Source organism: Branchiostoma belcheri, unplaced genomic scaffold, assembly GCF_001625305.1.
Source record: "Branchiostoma belcheri isolate BF01 breed outbred unplaced genomic scaffold, Haploidv18h27 scaffold56, whole genome shotgun sequence".
Taxonomy (NCBI): domain Eukaryota; kingdom Metazoa; phylum Chordata; class Leptocardii; order Amphioxiformes; family Branchiostomatidae; genus Branchiostoma; species Branchiostoma belcheri.
Genome location: NW_017804198.1, coordinates 1582745 through 1596413, shown reverse-complemented (window position 1 = coordinate 1596413; position 13669 = coordinate 1582745). Strand labels below are relative to the sequence as shown.

General features: G+C 41.0%; 1 long non-coding RNA gene across 1 annotated transcript; it reads right to left on the bottom strand.

Annotated features, from left to right (window-relative positions):
* Window positions 1–7960: 7960 nt before the first annotated feature.
* LOC109481591 lies at window positions 7961–11508 on the bottom strand. Its single transcript, XR_002140913.1, has 3 exons — window positions 11361–11508; window positions 8589–8640; window positions 7961–8035 (listed from the first exon to the last, which is right to left on the bottom strand). It is a non-coding gene; the product is annotated as an uncharacterized LOC109481591 (long non-coding RNA).
* Window positions 11509–13669: the final 2161 nt, after the last annotated feature.

Below are 13669 nucleotides of genomic sequence, written 5' to 3'. Positions count from 1 at the left end.
ATGCGCTCCTTCTATTGAAACTATCTCACGTAATCTACAGACAGAGGTAAACAACATCTGTAACTGGGTAAGAGTGAACCAGCTTTTCTTGAACACTTCAAAAACAAAATGTATTGTACTGGGGAGCAAGCCCAAAATGTCTGCTAAACCCAAACTCACACTAACTGCAAATGGTAAGGTTATCGAACAGGTCTCAGAGGTAAAACTACTTGGTTCGACAGTAGATGAGTGCCTTACCTGGAATACTCACACAAAATTAACATCTAAGAAAATGGCTAGATCACTGGGGATGATCAAAAGATGCGCACACTTTATGGATCAAACATTGTTAAAAATTGTAATAGAATGCCTTGTACTATCTCACATTGATTATTGCAGCCCAGTTTGGTCATGCACAACTAAAACTAACATAAACCTTCTGCAACGAATGCAGAACAAGGCAACTCGTCTGTTTCAGTCGAAGCCACAGTGGAAACCTGTGCACACGAGATTGTTAATAAACACCATGACAACATTTAAAAGGATAACACTCACAAACGAACCTATTTGTATCAGTAGGCAACTGCGTTCGGTCAACAACTTGCATAGTTATAGAACCCGTTTTGCTGCTAAACAATCTTTTCTGTTAGAGAAACCTAGAACTAACGCACTGATGAAGTGTTTCATGTACAGGGCTGTCAGTGTGTGGAATAACCTTCCAATTGTCATGCAATCCACACAATCCCTGAGAGTGTTTAAGGATGGTTTGCACAAATACCTCCACCAGTAGTTACAAGCACTGTTCGACAGGATTGTCAGTTTTTTAAATTATGTATATTGTAAATATGTTATTGATTTAGATGTGTTTGTGACTTGTCTAGTTGTCAACCATGTTTGTATAATGTATTGTCTCTGTGAATGAATACCAGGAAGACTAGCGGTGGACCCTAGGGTCCACCGCTAATGGTTATTCTAATAAAGTTTCAAAGTTTCAAAGTTACATTACATTATATAGTAGAGGGCGGGGATTCATTCCTCAAGCTACCGACATCTTGCACTATGCACTGGAAAGGTATATAGTGACAACTTCATGCACTTGTATCATTAGCCTCTGTACACTTGAAGAAGCCACACAGGCGAAACCGGTCGTGTGACAGGCTGAATAAAAGTTCTAAACGGGAACTATGCGGCTCCAAATGTCTTACTGAGGGACGACTGCGTGTGCAAGATGTCGGTAGCTTGAGGAATGAATCCCCTCTACTATATATACGGTATTTGGATGTTACGTGTAAAACATCACACTGTCGGAGTAGGCGCAATTGTACCGAACAGGAATGTCGCTCACGATCGGGTTGTGAGCTCGCATGGCCCCAAAACTTTGGTTACGTGTCCTGGCGATTTCGTGATTTGGGTGACGGATGTTTCGTGTAGTAAATGACATTCGATGCTGAAGTGGTACCGGGCAGGCATGGAGCATACGATCGGGTAGTGAGCGCGGACAACTCCGCTCGTCTGGATGTGCCGTTGGAGTGGCGTTATCAAACAAGTTTGGCTATAAGAAAGCAGGGTTGATCAGAAAACAGGGGGAAATGGCAGGCACTCTTCCCGCCTGCACCTGAGTCTAGCAACAAGAGTAAAACTATACATATCAAAATATATTCATCTTACAGTGTAGTAATTTATACAAATTGTTCACGTTATTTTTTCATTACAGACGTGTACTTAAAAGCTGATGTTTTCTGTGCCTGTTTTCTTGTCCATGGTACTTATACGTGCTAGGTATATGTTTGAGTCCATAAGGCACTAAGAGTAGTAGTAGAGGCCTATGGCAGATGGAAAAAAAGTATGTAGCATTTAAGAACTAGAGTTCCCCGATCTCATACCTTCGCCAAATGATATTAATATTATGACTGGAAATTTCACTGCAGAATAATCAAATCATTTCCAGGTCTCATCAAGACCTTCCAACCTACCGAGTATCAAGACAATCCATTTAAGCCTTCTCAGGTTATCGTGTTTACAGACGCGCGCACACACACACACACATACACGAACGGCCCTGAAAACATAACCTTCTTGGCGAAGGTAATGAATAGGCAACAGGCAGTGTGGCTATATTCGGACATTTCTTGGTCTTATTAACTGTGGGAGGGGGATAGGCATTAAATAAGCTTGGCGCATACTGAATAGTGTACAGTGCGGGGAAGATAAAGGCCATATAGTAATTCACACCCCAATACACACCCCTAAGTGTCAATACACAGTCGCATAAGTGCGAATACACACACCACACATATGTATTTATATTGATCTTATAGTTTAACAATTTATACAAATTGTTCACATTATGTTCGCATTAAAATGTTTTTTGTCCATGGTACTTGCGTACGAGCAAAGGTGAACAGGAGCTAATTTATTGCCACCTTGATATGACAGGTATTAACGCTGGCTATTACCTGATTTGCGGACCTTGGTTGGATTTAGGGACACATAAATTGTATGTAGATAGTACTATTCACGATTCCTACATTAGTGATCAGGTATCATGATGATCGTGCTTGGTGGAGGTATGTAATTATGGCTGATGAGATCATGTAACAGTATGTTTGAGACTGTCATAAGGCTCTAAGAGTAGCAGAGATTAGTACAGGGGCCTATGGATGGAAGAAAAAAGTATGTAGCATTTAGGAATGAATAGTCAACAGGTAGTGTGGCTATATTCGGGCATTTCTTGGCCTTATTAACAATGGGAGGGGGGGTAGAATTACGTAAGCTCGTTTTTATTAATACACATCCATTAGAGGCGGAGGTGTTACCCCTGTAATGAGTATAGTGTGGGGAAGATAAAGGGAATATAGTAATTCACACCCTAATACACATCGCAAAGTGTTAATACACAATCACATTAAGTAATTCACACCCAATACACATCGCAAAGTGTGAATACACAATCACATAAGTGTGAATACACATACCACAATACACATACACAATACACATAATCCTCGACCGTGTCTATTTCGACCGTGTCTATTTCGACCGTGTCTATTTCGACCGTGTCTATTTCGACCGTGTCTATTTCGACCGTGTCTATTTCGACCGTGTCTATTTCGATCGTGTCTATTTCGACCGTGTCTATTTCGATCGTGTTGATTCTCGACCGTGTTAATTCTCGACCGTTGATAACCGTTACGATCGTAGATATCGTAGATATCGTTCATAACGGTTGAATAATCACCGAGCGGTTTAATCGCCACATGCCCGCGCACGTAAAATGGCGTCGTTGCACAACTAGCGCGACGAGCAGACAAAGTTAAAAGTTGGGCCGTAAACTACACATTATCCCAGGTAATACCACCGTATGACCGTATAATATCATATTTCTACGAAAGGTTCCCTATCATGAAAATCAAAAATATGGAATTAATCAAAAATATTTAAAGAACAGTTCAAAGCTCGGTATAGTCAGTATATTACTGTGCCTTTTTTTATTGGTCAAAACCACCTATATACTAAGGATGTCAGATTAGATGTCAATTTCTCTTACCTGGGTAACAATGTATCCGCCAATATCCGCCATGTTGGTTTACCATTTAAGGAACGAATGTCCTGAAACAACATGGGTAGTGAATGAGAACCAATTCACTTAATTCCCAAAGGTCTGTCCTAAAACTTCTAATATAGATTTGGGGAGAATATAACAGCCGTGATCATTGTACCAGACGCCGTGTGTTCATAAACCTACCATGATCTCAAATTTGACGCAAAACACAGGCTAAATCCTTTGTTGAATGGGGCGTGGTATTGGTCACGCGAAGTTTAAATGGACACAATCTAGTTGTATGAACTCAACAGTGCTATGAGATCTACTCGAAAGAACCCTTTGAAAACCAACCCAAACGTCAACTGAGAGAAAAGAAGAATGGCAGCAAGAGGAAATAAGCACAACCTACGCACCAGTTTGAGAGTCCAAGTTGTAGTCGTCGCGCAGGGCAGGTAACGCTGAAATATATACCATCCGTTACCAAGCAACGTGCCATGTGTTGTCAACATTTGCGCCGCCGTCATGGCGACTGCGACCGCACACATATATGAACCTAGAATGAACAAAGTTCGTTTCTTTGCGTGCCATGCCACGCCTTTCTAACACAATGGATGAACTATCATGTTTCTTAACCGGCGCGATTGACTTCTCAAGGTGACTGCAGTAGTGCAATTTAGTGTAGAGACATTAAGTAAGCCCCCGTCACATATACCCGAACATGGCAATTCCCAAGCACTGCCGAATTCCCAAACATAATAGGTCGGAGGCAAGGACGGTTGAATTTCGACCGGCTAGGTCACCTACTGTTTCAGAATATTTAAAATATTCGAGTGTTGACGGAAGATTCGTAAGCTGGTGATTGAACGGTGTTCGGGAGTAGGTTGGGGTGTGTTTGTGGCACATGTTCCATGTGCCGTTTGTGGCACATATTCCATATTTAGTTCAAGTTTGATTCTATTCATATAGAAAGGTAGGCGTGGCCTAAGTCTGGTCAGAGTGCTCCACGAACGTCAGTCAAATAGGTTGGTCAGCTGGGCTGGTGTGCGAGGGAAGGTTGTGAATGTGTAACATGGGCGGTTTAACAAAGAACAAAAGACAGAAGTTGTGAAGCCGGGTTGAAGGGACGGCTCATGCAAACTTTCAAGTTCAAAAGTTCCTGAATCCCCGCATATTATCGACCTCTTATTCTGTTGGCTCCAATCGGACTATGGGACCTTTAAGTCCACCCCATGGACTTAAAGGTCCCATGATCCTCTGTCTAATATTTTGACTGTCATTCTAGCTTTCAATTTTCTCCAACCCACATGCTGTCAACCTACCCTGTCTGGACAGGCATACACATAAACCCTTAGACAACCAAGGCAAACCAATGCTTCTGTACCCGGAAGTAAAACATGTACATATCATGTAGTACATGATGGGGACGTTTTGTACGAAGCAGGAACACTGTCAAAAATACGATATATATATTTAAAATACATACAATTGTAAAACATACATGTTTAATAAGAATATATATATATACTTTTCAAAACAATATATGTATAGTAAATACATACAATTGTAAAACATATATGCTTAAGAAGAAAATATATATACATACATGTATTTCAAAACAATATATATATATCTTAAATACATATAATTCCAAAACATATATTGTTCACAAAAGTGGTGTTTTCAAAACCCCTATCATATGAAAACATATATTGTTTACAAAAAGTGGTGTTTCTAAAACCCCTATGATATGAAAACACATGTTCACAAAAAGTGGTGTTTCCAAAACCCCTATCATATGAAAACATATTGTTCACAAAAAGTGGTGTTTCCAAAACTCCTATCATATGAAAACATATATGGTTCACAGAAAGTGGTGTTTTCAAAACCCCTATCATTTCTAAATGCCTATATATATGTTTTCAGTGCACGCGGTAACACTGTCAAATCTCTCACCAGAGTTTCTAGCACGGGTGACCACATTACTGTTGTGGGGGTGAGAGAAAAAAACAGATTTTTTTTCGCCTAGGTTTCTTCCCCCCTTGTCCAGTGATTCTTAAAGCTACGCGTACTTAATTTTCATTCCAAAAAGCCTTTTCATTATTGTATTTTGGTCAGATCTTTGCATATAAGTAGGGATGTCACACTAAAAATAGGGGGCGCCAAGGATTCTTAAAAATAATTCTATGTTACAGAGTAGATTCTTCCGGTCAGAATTCTTCCTTTCGCCATGATAAAAAGGTGAGATTTTCTAGAATTTTTTAAAGTTTACAATTTTGACGGTTTCATCAAAAGATGCTTATTTGGTTCTATGGGAATAAGCTAATTAGTCATAGCACCAAAAGAGACCGTAAATCAACAATATTTGACATACATTTTATTGTAACTCTTAAACTTTCCATGCTACAATCTTCAAATTTTCAGGATCAATAGGATCAAACAGTTTGCCACAAAGGTCTTTAATTACACATTGTTTTTGTGTACAAAAGTTAACACGTTGTTGCTAATTACGCTAACATGCCCGTAGCCAGGATTTTGAATGGGGGGGCTTCCGACTGCTTGAGGGGACCTCGAGCGCCGAAGGCGCGAGGTTCCTAGGGGGGTCCGGGGGCATGCTCCCCCGGAAAATTTTAAAAATGAACCGTCTAAAATGGCATTTCGTGCGTTTTTGAGAGGATTTCAAAGAAAAAAATCGGAGATAAGTTTTTATTCAATGACAAAGGGAGCAGTTTTTCTACGATTACAGTCCATCTTTTCAAGAAAACTCTTGGACCTTTACATAAAAAGTGGACCAAAAAGTGGACCTTTACATTAAAAGTGGACCAAAAAGTGGACGTTTACATAAAAAGTGGACCAAAAAGTGGACCTTTGAGCCTTGTGGGGGGGTTCTTCCGAACCCCCGAACCTCTTGGCTACGGGCATGGGCTAATGAGTTCATCTAGCCATAGTCTGTGTAACTCAAACTCTGCCGTCCGCGGCTTTAGTGGCCCCTCGGGGGCCGGCTGGATGTCTCCACCAAACTTCTTTTGCGGGCTGAATAAATCGTAGAAATCGGCCTAAAAAGGATATTAACTGGCAAGAGAAGGTGAGCCGGCCAGAGAAGCTTCATTTCCCCGCCAAGCCTTTTATTTATTCACCCCGCAAAAGAAGTCTGGTGGATCCATGGAGACTACACAAGCTCTGCGAGGAGGGGCCATTAGGCCCCGTTCATTATTGTATATCTGTACCGAATCAAATCGAATCAAAGAAATAAATCGATATATCTCAGAACATGAACGCTCCAAACCGGTTCCGTTGCGATTTATTCTGAACCGCCTCGCGAGGTGGTCTGAAGCGGTACAGAAATCAGAAATGTTTCGCGTTGTCCGCATTGCAATCATCAACGTGCGGGTCCGAATCGATTCGGCGTACATCCGGGTACTCCGGGTATGTGAGGTCATAGTTCGCGGCGTGGATTTTGTAGCGCGCGAAGTGAAAGTTTTGAACTGTCGGTCTATAAATTTTTTGGCGACGCCTCAGGGGCGGAGCCGTTGGTATAGTACTGCGATTGAGTTGAAAATATTCTAAGAATTCCGCCAATGCATTCCCTAGGGAATTGCTTTTTGGCTATACCTTGTGGGACTTATTCTCCAAGCAGAGGTTGGAGGGGAAGATCGTTACCCCCGCTAACGATCATCCCCACCAACCTCTGCTTGGAGAGTAGTGGGGCCAGCCTTTACACATAGGCTTGTGGCATGAGACATGCAGTAGTCTGTACAGTGTTTCTACGATATTTATTTTATTTATTTATTTCAGCTTCATTACAAAGTATGTAATTGGACAGGGGGAACAGGTCTAGCCTTTGTCTTAACTATGTGATGATAGTGATGTTTTGTGTAAGGGATTTTATTCATTTGTGTGGGTGTTTGCGTCAGTATTGCTTTTTTTCATTCTTGGATTTTTTTGCTTTCACGGTGCTGCTAGCCTGGGTGCCATCCGAATTTGCCCGTAGCCGTTACAAATTCGGATGGCACCCAGGCTACGATGCTGCTGCATTCAATGCTTATTTTTCTTGCGTGAAAAACTCGCATGCACACCCCGATCCTTCCACAACTTGGCGTCGTGAATTCCTGCTGTAGTCTGCATCTCAGGATGGACTTGGCGAAGTTTACCTGTGATCAGCAAGAGAAAACAGAACATAAATGAATCTATGCCAACCTTTCCCTAGCTTTGCTCTTAAATTAACAAGATTTAGGGTCATGTTTTTAGAAGTAAATGTAAATATGCAAAGCATGTGAGTCAATACATTTTACAGAATGCAATGATGCGCACATCAAACTAAACAAAGGTTGAAAGTCATATGTATGTTCATTCATCAAGAACGATGTTACAGTACAATAACACATGAACTACATGTTCCCCAGATCAACAGAAACGGCAAATATATTGTGTAGACTTACCGCTGTTTTTGTTCTTCTGTAAATGGTACTGTTAGTCCATCTTGTCAGTGAATGTCGAGTGAATGAGGGGCACTCGCTGTGGGCACACAGTGAGAAAGAGAATGAATAAATTTATGCCACTTCTGCCTTTCAAGAGACTCAAAGGGAACACCGATTGGAATCTCTGCCGGTAGATATTCTGATCAGAGTCTCAGCTGTTACAATCATTACATTTTACTGTACAGAAATACATGCTATTTAGGTTTTACGACAATCACAAACTATTTAAATTATACCGGCAGCTACCAGCAATTTCATTGAATGTTTAACATTTAGGATATGTTATTATATCATAGCAATAGACTTCTTCCCGATTGGAGTTTCTACCCAGCCTCAGGTACTGTTGTAAAGAATTTGACCTGAGAAAAGGCTGCAGGACTCAGGGCCTGATGTAGGATAGGAAAATACTGGCACGTTGTTGATATAATAATCAATCTGGACAGGTAAGTCTTATCAGAGGGGAGAGGATATTACTTGTACGTAAGGGTTGGAAATCCTGGAGGAACATGTAAGGTGGTTAAAACTTTACGTAAACAAAATTCCGACGCCCTCTTACATGATAAAAGATAACAGATGTTTGTCCATCTCACCAGTGAATTCCTTCTGTAGCCCGGGAGTGGGCATGGGCATGGCGTAGCTCACCTGCGGGGACAAAGAGAGAAAAAGAATGAATAAATTGAAGCCGTTCCCAGAGAAATAAATAGGATTGGCTTCCATTTGTAAATATGTGTCAGGATAGACACCCCGGAAACTTACGGTGGAACATGGCAAGTTGCTGAAACTTTACGTAAACAAAATTATGACCTACACTAAAATGATGAAAGATAACAGGTGTGGTAAAGCAACTTAAGAATACGTACTTGCTTAGTGCCCATCAATATGTCATAATGATCAATTGGATCAGTAATAACATTAAAAGTAGGCCGCGTGGGCGACGGCGTATGCCGACACAAACGCATATAAGGGGGCACACCCCAGTTTATGTTGGGTCACAATTCGATTGTGCACACCCTCAACTCTATTTCAGGAAATAATTCTTAAGCCGAAACACTGTTTGCAAATGAAGGATATCCCTCTAGCTACGAGAACAATCGAATTTCAGTTTCCATAACCTCTCAAATTGTAGCAAATTTTAGGGCAAAAAAGAATTTTCGATGAAAAAAAAATGATGCCAAAAATTGGGCATTTTTACGTGCAATTAAACCCATCACCAATAATTTAGCCACCAAAATGACTTATACTGTCGAAAGAGAATGTATGATCAAGAAAAATATACAGAAAATCCTAACACTGAGATTATCACAATAGCCCGTCGCGCGACACATAGCGACAGAACCCCCAAAACACATAAAAGGCATATCTGGGTCAAACCGAAGCACCGCACTCAAGGCGGAAGGACGGGCCGGAAGTAAGCCTCGAGCCCAAAATCAATTTTCAACCCAAAGACGCCACTTTTTGCACTTTCCAGCAATGTTAGTAGTTTAAACTACTAACATTTTAACTACTTAATAACATTTTGCAGCAGATTACTAGAAATGTGACCATCGAAACCCCTAAGTCACTTTTTCACCGCGCACTGCCACGGATAACGTTACAATTTCAAAACTAGTTGACACAATGAGACGCGGTTGACGAAACGCTTTATTTTAACGAAACGCTTACTGACCGAACACAGCGCTAACTGAAATAGAAAACAACTGCTATGTGGTGACCGGTGTAAGAGGGGAAATACAAGTACAACAAAATGTTGTTGATTTAATCAAAACAGCAAGGATCGTGATTATTACATCTCATGCACCATGTATAGTCGAACAACAAATACCGTCTCAAACTCACAATATGAAATAACTAAAGCGAACAAGAATGGAGTCCTAATTCTATATTGTATGTCTGTTGGTAAGGAATTGAATTGGATTGGATTGAATTGTGTGTATAAAGCGAGCAAGAATAGAGTCCAACCTTGTGTGTACCACATACATGTTTATATCGACATAATGTGAAGATATGCCACGATGACGAAACGCCTGCTATACTTCCTGGGTGAGCCTACTGTACTTCCTCACCTGACAGGCGGCCTCTCTGACAGACGTCGTTAAAAGGATATTATGATAATAATAAATATTACACACGTGCAAGTCGATCTACACTGCCCTACTGGGGCCCGGTGCAGGAAATGGTAACTAACCAGACTGACCAACTACAGGAAGTAAGCTAAGACCTTGTTCCAACAATGTTATAACAAGTGGAATCGATAAAATGAACGGGAGATATGATCAACCAAAGTCAGTCTAATTTTCAAGGAAGAAATCGTGGCGAGACTCAGCCTGCAGTCGAGTGTCTATATCCTACTGTACAGAGGACTTTTGGGTGAACGATAGCAAAACTCACGTCCATAAATCAAGCCATGCCGATAAAAATCGCCTCAAGACGATTTACATATGAAGTATAGTGCATAAGACCGGTGCCGATGTACCAATGCAAGCACCTTTCTTTCTCCCGTTTTCCGAGTTACCGAGTTCTCCTGGCCTCCCCGTATCCTGGCCAAACAACTAGCCTACTGAGCCCCCGTAAAACAAAATAAAAACAAGCGACTACGGCATTAGTAGCATGTGACAATCCAGAACGTCAATACAACAAAAAAGACCGTTCGACGGAAATCAATGACCTAAAAACATTAAATGCCTTGCGACACAATGCATCTTCATATCCCCTTCACTTCCCATGGTCCCCTCAACTTTCTGTACTGTGCCGCGGCCATCGAATTCGTGAACACCATGCTTTTGTAATGGGAGTATATAAAGAAATAAAAAAAATGGCTGAATAATATAATAATAGTGATAAATAAAAGGTTCATTTAACTTCAGCGTAAGCCATGACCAACCGAGATTTTAGAAATCTACATGTATAGAGACCAAGCGGCGGTGCTAAACAACCCAATCCACATCCAAAACAAAGACGAAGGCAGTTTCTGCTAGATTTCTAACCAGTCGGATTGTACATATTCTTACAAAATTATTTAGTGCGGTTTCATGTTAAAAATTGCCGGGCGAAATGTGTAAATAAGTTGACCATATCCTCCTCACATTATGAAAAGAAAATGTCGGTCAAAGCGCTCAAATTTTTGTAATTGTCGACCTACGATTTAGTACAAGTCCCCCAGTCTGATATTTGTACGTAACTTGTATGGAACTCTTTCCTGATTGAGATGAAATTTTTATCCGAAGAAACTACAAGCACAGGGAGGCTAACGGGTGTGCTCACAAGGAACGGTGCACGTGGAAATATTGTTTACTTGTACTCTTATATCGGGGTACATATTGGCCACGGAGAAGGACAACTTACCAGTACTGGCTTCAACTCACCTTCGGAGTCGGCTCGTCCCGGCGCCCGCCCACAGGCCTGGCCGCGCCCGGCCCCCATCTGACCCGGTCCCCATCTGGCCCGGTCCTCGCCCGGCAGACTGTCCGCTCCCCGGGAGCGGCTCACGCGTACGGAAAGTGAAGCATTATCTTGCTGGTGGTCGCCTGTACTATCTTCTACGGGCTACGTTTCGAGTTTTATACTCGAGTATAAGTCATCAAGGGTGACATAATGTGTAACACCCCTGATTGGTTACAACTTCACATACCACGTTAATATAATAAAATATTCAAATGACAATTGCTGAGTCGACAGTGAGGGAAGTCCAGGAGATTGCATCATGCTGCCATATATAGAACGGTCAGCTGCGGTCAAGCCCTGACCTACTTATCAGCAATCCGCTTGTGGGTATGTCCCTTTTGCGACAATGCCCTGTCATATATAAGAAAATTACCTTTCTGAAATACATAATTTTGAAGTTCGTAGATCGATTACAAAGATGTGAATTTCTAGCCATAAATTGAATTAAGAATTAGGAAGATACGAAAAAATCCCTCGCGACCAGAGGTTTTGTCCATTCTGTCCCAATGATATTGAAGACGAACAACATTTTATTTTGAATTGTACACTATATAACGATAAACGCGCAAAGCTGTTCAACCTTCTCTCCGCTTGCTCAACAGAATTCGTGACATTTCATGCTATAGATAAATTTAATTTCATTCTAGAAGGTAATAACCCTTATTGTGTACAAATAGGTAAATATATCCACTCTACTATAAAGTGAGGCACGTTCTAAACTATATGTGTATTGTCTTTGATCGGCTCATGTGTCGTGGCGCTTTGAGGAGTAAAAATGTTGGGGCCGTGACAACCGTGTGTACAATCAATAACAATGATTACCGTGTTTGCCAGATGGTATAAACACACGGAGTAAAGTCAAGTTGTTGAAAACAACTTGTCCCACCTGAGAATTTAAGAACCGAACGTCACCACGACAACAACATCAACAGACTGATGTTGCCAATATTTTCTTCCGCCATTTTTTAAACAAAGGAACGGGTAAGGGCTTTGAGTACCACTCACTGAATCCCCTCTTCCGGTCTTTTCAAAGTGTCCGTCATTCAAATTCCTTGCCTTTTTCCTTTGGTGTCCGAATTCCAGAGCAGAAACTGTACAAATATACACGTACGTCAAAAAGTGATTTCTTTCATTTGAAATATTTCAATTTTTGGTGCAAAAATGGTATATAATGGCCCTGTCAAAATAAGGGAAGAAAATGGCTACTTCAGTCTGTTGATGCTGCATGTTCTGATGGAGACGTTGAATCCTTGAAATTCTCAGCTGGTGAGTTGCTGTTTCAACACCTTGACGCTCTTATAATTTGTTTGGTCTCTAGGATCTTCACTTTAATCACTTTTGCAACCACTCCAAAAGAATAAGAACCTAAAATGTTGGAAGGAATTCTAGAGTAGTCTACCAGTTTACACGGCGGCCACGACGCACATATTTACCACTCGAAAGGCCACGACACACCTGCCGACCGAGGTTATATTAGTCTTTACCAGGCTGGAAAAATTATAGCGCCAAATAGAGCGAGTTGGGCCAAATAGAGATATATGTGTGGCAAACTAGACACTACCAAAATGTTCTTGTTTTTCCTTGTGCAAAGGAAATTTTTCTGTCAGCAAGAATGTTATTCTTTCAACAAGAATCTCCGTTTCAAGAAAATTCAAGAAACCCACGTTGTTCTTATTCTAAGAATTTTTTCCTACAGCTAATTAACCAATATTTTAGGAGTATCATTCTTGCGGCAAGCATTTCGGGTTCTTACACGAAGAATCTTTTAGCTTTTGTAGTATCAGTTTCTTGAAACTCTTTCCTTAATAGCATTTCTTGTACCTAGACTACGGTTCTCATACCAAGATTGAAGCAGAACATTAAAAAGGCTTCTTGAAGCTAGAATAAGTTTCTTGCAGCAGGATAAGTTTTAATGGGTTTTCCAATGCATGTTGCATGGCAGGAAAACCCTTTCTTTCCTCAAGAAAATAATTCTTATACCAAGATTAAAGTTCTTGCAGCAGCAATCCCCTCTAGCGAAACAACTCAACTGGCATGTAATCCTTTTATTTGGCCAAATTCTACTCTTTACAGCCGCTTCCCGAAGCCTGGTGAGGCTTAGAATGCGCCAGAATGAGCCATGTGATAGCCTTTCAGCAGATGCTCTTTTATGTCCACTTCAATCAGATGGTCGAATATTACACTATTTTAATTTCCCTCCGGGTGGATATGCACAACTATACACAGGCCA